Here is a 10,741-nt window from a genome sequence, read left to right as displayed (position 1 = left end):
GGTGACTCAGTGGGTTAAAGCCTCTGCCTTCAGCTCAGGTCATGATCTCAGGGTCTCAGGATCAAGTCCCACGTCGGGCTCTCTGCTCAGCAGGGAGCCTGCTTCCTCCTATCTCTGTCTGCTTCTCTGCCTACTTGTGATCTCTGTCAAATTAAAAAAAAAAAAAGAAATCCTATTCTATTTAAAAACCTAGACTTCCGTTAATGGAAGTTTTTGGTTCCTGATTAGTATTATATACCCTCTTATTACCAACACAGATTAAAAAATTTAAACTTATGAAAGTAAAGGCATCTTTCATCAACCACCAGAGCACAGGCAAGAATTTGATTATTCCTGATCTAAAAATACAAACTGATGCATGTCTGTATTTACCTTCCCATGTCCTTAGAAAGAAAAGGCTACTGAAACACTAAGAACATATACTTCGGAAAGGTAGTTTATTAATTACATGATTGTTTCAAAATAACAACATGTATATTTTCTGATTTAATTTTTCTTTGCCTCAACTTACTTTAAAAAGAACCACTACTGATCCTGTAAGTCCTGGGAATCCAGACAATGGAACTAATTTTAGTAAAAAAAGAAAAGCTCTATGTGTAATGATTAACATTTACTTACACAGGTCACAGAACATTTTTTTATCAAGCAGAGAAACCTATGTAGTCACTAAAAATAATCATGAACACAGGATCTATAAAAAGAAAAAAGATTTTTATCTATGTGTACATATAACATCAAGGTAAAAAATCTGCCATATGGTAGGATTCTAGATCAGTGGGTATGAATAATCCTATGTAACCTTTGAAATAAATAGCAGGTGGTTCTTTTAAAAGAAGCTGAAGGAAGGAAAATTAATGAATTTTTTATTGTATTGTTTTGAAGCAGCTGAGAAAGCTTGAACCATTTGGTAGAATTGTCTTCTGGAGACTAGCAGCTTATTTTCCCTTAAATACTGTTCATGTAGTAAAAGTTGTCTTCTATTTGGGCCAACGGGGAAAATAATGATGGACCAATCTGCAGCTGAACTAACCAATCAAAAAAAAAAAAAAAAAAAAGCGCAAGTTATATTTTAAAACAGAAAATGTCTGGTATCAACTAGCTTTCTCAAAAGACATTTGAAGTAGATTTTAAAAACATTATTTCTATCACATTTGTAAACACATTATTTAAAAAAAAGATTACCTTGCAAAGTCCGGCTCTCTCCTTAGCAAGCTTCTGTTTCTTTCTTCCTGCAAGAAATGGAGTATTTTCATTTTACCATTATTAAAATGGGAATCAAATAAGTCAAACTGCTGTAGCAGTCATTCATTCTATTTATAAAACATCCCAGAAGTAGGGCTCCCCTATTCTCTTGTCTCCTTGTGATTTGTCAGGGTCAGCATTCTGGTCAATGAGCTACAGACAATATAATATTTCTGGGCAAGAGCTTTTTCCTTCCTTCTGGTGCACCAAGATCAGCAATTTTGAAGATGGAGACAGTTCTAACAGGTGATTAACTGCCCCAAGCAGAGCAAGCCCCGCCCACCCAAAAGCTACACAAGACGTGAAACACAAGCAAGAATTAAACCACTGCTGTTAGAAAGCTTTATTATTGAAATACAACAGATTCAATCTTTGCTGAATGTGGAAAGCTATCAGACATTCCTAGATGAGGGGGGAAAAAAAAGTGGGTAGGAAGACAGTATTCAGAAACACACTGCAAAATTCTTAACTACTGCTGGCTGGTTAAGAAAAAACCCTCTGCCTACACTCTCTAAACTGTTTAGTTTTTTGGTCTTATTTTTGATTTGAAAAAGCAACACTACATATCTCAGAAGTAGATGTTTAAAATCTTAAAACCCTTAAGCCAAAATAAAGGACACCAACAATATTTTAAACTGCTATAGGAGCACCTGCGTGCCTCCGTCAGTTAAGCTTCTGATTCTTGGGTTTGGGCTCAGGTCACAATCTCAGGTTCATGGGATGGTCTGTGCCCGGCTCTGCACTCAGTGCAGTCTGCTTACCCCTTTCCCTCCACCTCTACTCCCCCCCGACCCACAGGCTGAGGGTTTATCTCTCAAATACATAAAATCTTTAAAAATTTTTTCAAAAAATAAAAAATAAATAGCTACTTAATGATATACTCCACATGAAAGGGTGTTAGCACAAGGGTGGCATAAGCTTGGTTAGTGTCAGCTCTTCTTAGTGTCAGAGTGACTGTGGGCAAGTTACAGTAACCTGTACCTCGCTCTCCTCATATGTAAAACTGGCCTAAGAACAGATACGTGCTTCACAGAGTTTTGTGCATGTAAAGTATTTTTTAACAGTGTCAGGCTTATAATGTGCCATATGAGTTGGTAAAGAACCACTTCAGTAAGCATCTGGTACTGAGACAGTGCACTACCAGCAACTTCGCTAAGGAGCTGTGCTATATGCTAAATACTTAAAATAAGTTTATTCCCTAGTCACTAAAAAGTACCAGTGACATGGAGACTGTGGCATAGCTATGAAAGGTTAAGGCTAACACTTATTACCTTGGTGATCTCTGGCAAATAAATCTCTTAAAACTCTCTAAATATAGGGCATGTTTACCACTGTTGAGACACAAAAGCTTCAAAAATTGTTCTCTGAAAACCTTTAAGTGTTCTATAGGTCCAAGTCTCAATCAATGCGCGACTAAAGAGACAGTGACCTGTTTGCCTACCACGTGAGGTGGGTTAATTTATTGTGGTTAAACACAACAGATTAGGAGTTTTCTTCTCTTATCCAACTAACAAACTGGGTTTAACCACACCCACACCTCTTGCCAACTACAGCCCCCAAAACACCTAAAGTGCTACAACTTTAAGGCTTAAATACAATTCTAGCAGTTTCAACAACAAAAAATATGTTAAATAAGCTGATCTTATATATAAATTTTTACACGCCTATTTTTTCTAACAAACTACCTTTCCTAGGTGTTCGTCTTCAGGCAACTACCTGTAGGAAAACGGAACCATAACATTCTACCCTCTATTTCTTCAAGGGTTTCATCTGGCTGTCCATAAGCAGAAAATACTGAATGCTACCCTACTACATTAACTAATACTGAGTATCACTAGAAGGAGACTACTAAGACTAGAAGAGACACGGAAGACTTCACGGAAGCAGCGGACACGAAGACAGAGAACACTGAGATGTTAGGTCGGGTAAGCACCCAGAAAGTCTTAAATGCCAGAACTATTCTAAAGGTTAATTTGCTTACTCGATCCTCACAGTAACACTAAAACAAGTACTATCATGACCTCCATTTTACAGACAACAACATTTACTAAGATCACAACCTGTGAGTGGTAGAGAGGCTGTTCAAAGCCAAGCAGCTCCATTTAGGAAGACCGGCGCTCAAACATGACTCTCTACTGCCCCCGCACGCTGTAGAGAGGCTGAGGGGGCAGACAATACCGACCGTGTCTTTGGCCTCCCAGCTTGCCCACGCGCGGCAGATGACCTCTCTTGGGGCTCTATGTACCAGGTCCCTTGGAGATTCCTACACATACCTTAGAGAGGCCCAAGACCATGACTGGGGGAGGCTTTCTTTCGTCTCCCATGCATCTGTGAGAGGTAAGTCTTTCCCTCCTGAGGCACAAGTAGTGCCACAGTATCTAATAAAAGATTAGGGGTCATTTAGGTGCACAGAAATCCTTTGATCCTGCAACAGTGCTCTTCCGCTAGTGCCCTCAGTCTAGAAAATCTGTGGGCTAAGGTCTGGACTCTGTACCCGTGTACCTGTGCAGCTGGCTCGTCATCTGCCCACTCCTCCGTAAGTTACACTGCATGAACCTGTCAACTGTATGGCATCACCTGCTCCCGGTCTCAAAGTGCCTTCTCAGTTTGGGAAATACTTCACTATCCCTCTGCTATCTTCTAACAGAAGTGAAGGCATTCCCATAAAAATAAAAGGCACCTCAGAAGTGAACATGGGTAGTTTGTGGAATAAATAGAGAAATACAGTTTGCTAAGCCAGATTTACGGAAAATGACAAGAAAATAATGAAACCCAGTAGACAGAAACTTAGTTTCCATTACTATTCAATCTTACAGTTTTTTTTTAATATGGTGGAGAGCGATTGTTTTTGATTGTTTGACTGATACAATTACCAAATTTTAAGACTGATTGGGTGCTTCAAATTTCTAAATTTAAGTTTGGCATTCTAGCTTTAGTTTCATAAGACAATTTACTTGTTACCTTATCAGTGTATTATTATACTATCTCTGTGATAAAGGGAAAGATGGTAACAGACTGAAACATCATAGTTACACATTCAATGAGCAAAATTAAGCCTTGACTCAGTATTTACTAGAAATCAGTCCTAAGTGATACTGTGTAAACCTAACAAGTGGACAAAGACTTTGTCAACTTTCAAAAATACACATAAACATGAACTGACAGAATTACTCTGAACATAAGTTTTACTTCCCAAAGAAAACATCGAATAATTATATTCACAATCTTTAGCATCCATCAATTACCATCTGCCAGGGACTGTACTAAAACTCCCTACGTATTTTAACATTTTACAAAAGAGGGAAACGAAAGCTTTAAGTCGCTCACCCAGGTTACTCAGCTAATCATTCAAGCCAGACCACTGAGATCTTTAGGCCACCGATAAAACTAGAAAAAAAATTCATGGATTAAAGAGGATGGAAAGGGATTTTTAAAATAATCTCTCAAAGTGTCTAAAATGGCAGCTTTTATGATTTCTTCAACCGAAAAATTAGCTCTCTCAAGATTTCTAACAGGATTTCCAAAGGAAAAAAGGATTAATCCAATTCTTTCCTGAGCTCTCTAGCCATACCACCACCACCAGCCCTCCAACTATTTTCAAACTACCAGAAAACGATCTGAACTTCCAGCTATGCTTACAGCAGGCATTTACCGAGGGGCTAGCTCTCCGTCAGAAATGGTGGTGGGCACTTCAAACAGCTCAATCTTCACAAAAACCACCAGAGGCAGGTGACATTACCTGATTTTACAAGCTAAGAAAAATAAGATTCAGAAAGTCTAAAATTATGGGGCTGATCTGTGACTAACCTGGGCCTAGAAAACTAAGTGTCTGAATCCAAAATAGCTTTCTTTCCATTAGTCTATAAAATAAATTCCCCGTATCCCTTCCTTCCTATAACTAGAATTAGATGTCATATTCCAGATGGTATAAGGTACCTATACCCCCAAAAGGGTAGTTCACTAGCCACGTGGGGCTCAACACTTGGAATGAGCTACTATTACTTCATTAAATGGTAAGCATTCATTAGGATAATCACACCTTTATACGTTCTGGGCTTTAGTTACTTATGTATCAATTTTATTTTTTTAAAGATTTCTTTATTATAAAGAACATGCACAAGTGGGGGAGGGGGGAAAAGGGGGAGGGGAGCAGACTCCCCGCCGGGCAGGGAGTCCCCGCGGCCTCTTACTCACGACCCTGATCTCGTGACCTGAGCTGAAACCCAGAATCGGACGCTCAACCAAATGAGCCACCCGGATGCCCCTGCATTTTCATTTTGGGAATCATTTTGACTGAGCAACCTAGATGGGTACAAAAACACTCATCGCAGCACGTTGTTTGCTCTTCCGTTGCTGCGAGTAGGGCGGCCTCCGAAACTCAAAAATCACGACGGTCTGGGGGACACGATCTCGCTCGCGGGAACCGCTCTTAGAAAGATGTCGCAGGTATGAAATAAGACTGAGCCACCGCAGGAGCGCAGCCCTTCGGACTCCCTGCAGTCTCTGTAGCATTCGTTCATATCCTGGAAGCGTGCGCAGGGAGGCCACCAAGAGGGTTTAGGAATGCAGCAGCGACACCGCGCACTGGCGGACCTGGTTTCGAGCACAAATCCGTAAACACGCGACTTTCGAGTGAGGAACACGGGTTTAAACAGGTGAACGGCTAAAAGAGCTCCTTCCCCCCCGACAAACGCACACCTAAATCCCGCACCAACCAGAGCGCGTTCACGACAGCGCGCGGCGGGGGAAGACACGACTGGAAGAACCGTCCTCCAAAATGGAGGGAACCCTGCGGGGCACCAGCGGCGGGAGCTGCAGCCAGAGCGCCGCGAGCTGCAGCCAGAGCGCCGCCGCCTCACGGCCGGGTGGGCCGCGGCCGCCGGAGCCCCCCACAGCCCCACGGCCCCGCGAGTGGCAGCCGGGGGCAGGCGCGCGGAGGGGCGGCGGCCGCTGGCGCCCGGGGCCGAGGGGACGCACTCACGTTCTCGAAGCCTGTTCTTGAAGTTGGGGTCACTCCGCCTCTTGCGGTCGAAGTAGATGCAGTACCCGATGAAGAGAGCCCCGCAGACGCCGGCGGCGATGGCGCTGTTCCGGCCCACCATCTTCCCACGGCCCAGAGGCAGGAGCGAGCGCAGCGGCGGCGGGGCCGGCGAAGAAGCTGTTGCCCGGGAAGCCGCGGACCACGCCGCTGCGACCGGACGCTCGCCGCGAGAGACGCGGAAAGGCCGAGCGCACGCACTTCCGGCGCCAGCCGCGCGAGGTCCTCCCGCACGTCCGTGGCTGTGCCCGAGCGGTGGAGTTCGCGCCGCTTCTGCGCCTGCGCAGGGGGTGTAGGCGGGGCCGCCCAGGCGCCTCCGGGTGGGGAGTGCGTTGGCGTCGCGCTGTGCGGGTAGTCTAGCACTTCCTCAGAACCCGCTGAGCGTGACGTAGCGAAGGTGGCGCGTGACCGTCGTGCACAGACTCGGAAGACTTGCTCACGGACGTCCTTGCTTGTGTCGCACAAAGATGGCAGGGGCCGACGACACGTGCTTCCTCCTCTTGTGTAATGGAGGCAGCCTGTGGCTCCACGAACTGAACGGAATCTGCTTTTCAGGTTCATTCACAGTTAGCTGTGCGGCGGCAACGTAATCCGGCGACTCGCTGCCAGAGAGGATTACAATATAGTTTCCTGAGGGGCGGGAGGAAACTGAGCTGCGCGATTCCTGGAGAAGTAACGGATAAGAGAAATTGAAAACATGAGCTGTCTTACTGTCGCTGGAAACGTGCGGGGTGGTTTGAATGTAAAGGACAGGGGCACGTGGGTGGCTCAGTCGGCTAAGGGCGTCCGCCTTCTGCTGAGGTCACGATCCCAGGGGACATGATCCCGGGGTCCTGGGACGGAGACCAGCACGGGGCTCCCTACGCCGGGAGAAGTCTGCTTCTCCCTCGGCTTCTTCTCCCCCCTGCTTGTGCTTGCGCTCGCTCTGGGTGAAATAAAATCTTTTTAAACAGTAAGTAAATTAAAAAGACAAAACCTCGGTCAGAAAGCAGACGTAAAATAACTACAAACTGAGAGGAGTAAGAGAAGACACATACAAGGATGTGTAATAAAAGTGGCCGCCTCTGTCACCAGTCTTAGGGAGGGATCCTCTCTAACCCTTGGAGTGACAGCAATGGCTCTTACTCATGGTGAATCCCGCTTTGTGCTGAGTCGCCTCATGGGGGCTGGCGGGCCAGAAAGACCAACTGTGTGTTTAGAGGGTTGGGGCTTTTGATCCTCGTGATATCCCTGGAGAGGAAGGGGATTGGAGGGAAGGAGAGTGGGAGATGGAGTTGAATTTCATGGCCTGCATAATGAAACCCAAATAAAAACTCAGGACCCAGAAGCGGGTGCGTCTTCCAGGTTGGCAATACTCTGTGTAGTGTGCCAGGTGCCAGGAGGGTGAGGTGTTCTGACCACTGGGAGGGGACAACAGAAGCTTCAAGTGTGGGACACTCCCAGACCTCTCCCTATGCGTCTTTCCCTATGACTGGTTTGGTTTGTATTTTATTTTATTTTATTTTATTTTGCCATAGTAAAATTGTAATCCTAAGTGTAACATGTTCCTGGGGTACCTGACCGGATCAGTCAGAGGAACGTGCAACTGGATCTCCCAGTTGTGAGCTCCAGCCCCACACTGGGTATAGAGATTACTTAAAACTTAAAAAAATAAGTGTAGGGGCACCTGTGTGGCTCAGTCTGCCTTCAGCTCAGGTCATGATCTCAGGGTCCTGGGATCAAGCACAGTGTCAGGCTCCCTGCTCAGCAAGGGAGTCTGCTTCTCCCTCTCCCTCTGTCCTTCCTCCCCCCACCCCCCCACCAGACACACCACTGCTTGTGCTCTCTCAAATAAAATCTTTTTTAAAAAAAGTGTAACATGCTCCAGAATTGTCTTTATAAATTGTTGACCCTCAAGGAGTAGTGGGAACCCCCTAATTAGTAGCCAGCTGGTTAGAAAAGCCAGCTTTCTGACCTGGAAACACCCCTGCCTGCCTGGCGTCTGAAGGAAGTCTTGTAGGAGGCTGTGCTCTCTGTGCTCTTAACCTATGAAGTCTGGCCTAACTCTAGGTAGCTGGTGTCAGAAGTTATTGCAAGCGTACTTACAGAAACATTCAGAGGCCCTAACCTAGTCCAGGAGTCCCGGGAAGCCCTTCTGCTTGAGTCATGATGAACTTGAGACCCAATGGAAGACTGGAAATTGGACCAAAGGTATGTATGCTTTGCCTGGGGTGGAGGAGGGAGAAGTGTGAGGAGATGCATTATGTTCCAATGCAAAGAAAATAACTGAGATGTACACAGAATAACACAGAAAGCTTCTCCTTATTCAATGCAAATGTACATTCTCATTCTTCTTGTTCCAAAACATTGCCAGTGAACCTCAGCTGTTAGAAGTATACCCCCAAGCCTCGGGAACAAAAGAGACTTGTCCAAGGCCATACAGATGACATGAGGCCTAGCATTCCACTCTCTTGAAAACTTGAACAGACTACATTGCCATTAGATTAAGACTCCTAGGTGGCTCAGTTGGTTAAGTGTCTGCCTTTGGCTTGGGTCATGATCTCGGGATCCTGGAATGGAGCCCCACATCAGGCTCCCCATTCAGTGAGGAGCCTGCTTCTCCCTCTGTGCCTCCCCCTGCTCATGCTCTCTCTCTCCCTCCTCTCCCTTCCAAATAAATAAATAAAATCTTAAAAAAAAAAAAAAAGATTGTGACTCCTGAATGAACAAATAACTATCCCTGCGTTGTGCACGGTAAACATGAGGTAAATATTCAGGTCACTCCTATGAGGTAAAATATACCAGGAACCACGCTTATAGAAAGCACAGTTGGAGCAAGACTTGTGCCTTGTTAGCCCTTAACGGCTCTACATTTTAAAACCCCTGTTGTACAACACGAGCACAGAATCCTGAAACAGAAACAGTATGGAATCCCCACACTTGTTTGTGAGTCAAATCATTAGTGAGTTGTAATACCCTTAGTGGATCATAACCAGTCTTTTTTTTTTTTTTTTAAGATTTTATTTATTTATTTGACAGACAGAGATCACAAGCAGGCAGAGAGGCAGGCAGAGAGAGAGAAGGAAGCAGGCTCCCCGATGCGGGGCTCGATCCCAGCACCCCGAGATCATGACCCGAGCTGAAAGCAGCGGCTTAACCCACTGAGCCACCCAGGCGCCCCACCAGTCTTTTTAATAAAATAGAATTTATAGTATCCAAACGCAGGGCATCTGGCTCTTGGTTTCAGCTCCGGTCACAATCTCAGGGTCCTGGGATCAAGCCCAGCATCAGGCTCCCCACTCGGTAGGGAGTCTGCTTGACATTCTCTCTCTCCCTCTGCCCCTCTCCCTGCTCATGCACTCACACGCAGTCTCAAATAAATCAATCTTAAAAAAATTATATTATATATATATATATATGTATATGTATATATATACATACATATACATATACATATACATATATATATATGTATATATAAAACATGAAAGCAATCTGTGTAGTAAGGACCAGTACTGCCACATGCAACTTATGTCAGTTAAATATATCCATGTTTGTACTGGTTGCAAAGTAAAGTTAAAGCTACTACAGATCATAATCAAAAAGTATGAGAACACTGCTCTAGTCCATGTCCCTTACTTCACCAATCAAGATATTTAGATATCTTGATATTTACTTCACCAATCAAGATATTTAGCTACAGAGGCTGACAGGCTTGTCCAAGGTCTTGCACACACAGCCACAGAGCTGGGTCAAGAACAAGATGCCCCTACGCTCCAGTCCAGGGCTCTTTACACAAAAACCTAGAGACCAAAGGAGCACTCTATGTTAAAGACTGAAATAACACAAATTTATATATACACTATAAATCATACACAACATAATGGACACTAATAAACACTGTAAGATACAAGAAAATTATATACCATATATGGTCTCCATCTACAGTGATAGACTATATAGGCAATGCATCTTTATGTAAGTTTAACTGGAAATACATGCAAAAATGCTCAAGATTATCAATTAGTATTTATTGAACCATATTTATGAAAAACTAGATTCTAAGCACCATAGGGGATGCCAAACAGGAAATATCCAGTCTCTGGATATAGGAAAATAGAGCTCTGATTTTTACAATTTACGGGTTGTTTTTTTTTTTTTTAAGATTTTATTTATTTACTTGACAGATGGCGATCACAGGTAGGCAGAGAGAGGGAGGGGAAGCAGGCTCCCCGCTGAGCAGAGTCCAATTCCAGGGCTCGTTCCCAGGACTCTGGGATCATGACCTGAGCCAAAGGCAGAGGCTTTAACCCACTGAGCCACCCCAGGCGCCCCTAGAATTTATGTTTTCAAGAACCATTAGGTTTTCCTGGTGCTGTGGCCAAAAGAAATATTTTTTTAGTAATCAGTAATAACTCACTGTCCCTCAATCCCCTTATTCACCTGATACACATATCATGGATTCTGCCTGCCTCGGAACAG

General features: G+C 44.4%; 1 non-coding gene across 1 annotated transcript; it reads right to left on the bottom strand.

The window, feature by feature from the left end:
• Window positions 1-5,677: 5,677 nt before the first annotated feature.
• LOC116862483 lies at window positions 5,678-5,811 on the bottom strand. The gene has a single exon (XR_004381643.1). It is a non-coding gene; the product is annotated as a small nucleolar RNA SNORA14 (small nucleolar RNA).
• Between the last annotated feature and the right edge of the window lie 4,930 nt (window positions 5,812-10,741).

Source organism: Lontra canadensis, unplaced genomic scaffold (assembly GCF_010015895.1).
Source record: "Lontra canadensis isolate GAN:19392208 unplaced genomic scaffold, GSC_riverotter_1.0 scaffold247, whole genome shotgun sequence".
Taxonomy (NCBI): domain Eukaryota; kingdom Metazoa; phylum Chordata; class Mammalia; order Carnivora; family Mustelidae; genus Lontra; species Lontra canadensis.
Note: the sequence above shows the minus strand (reverse complement) of the source record. Positions and strands in the feature narration are given on the sequence as shown.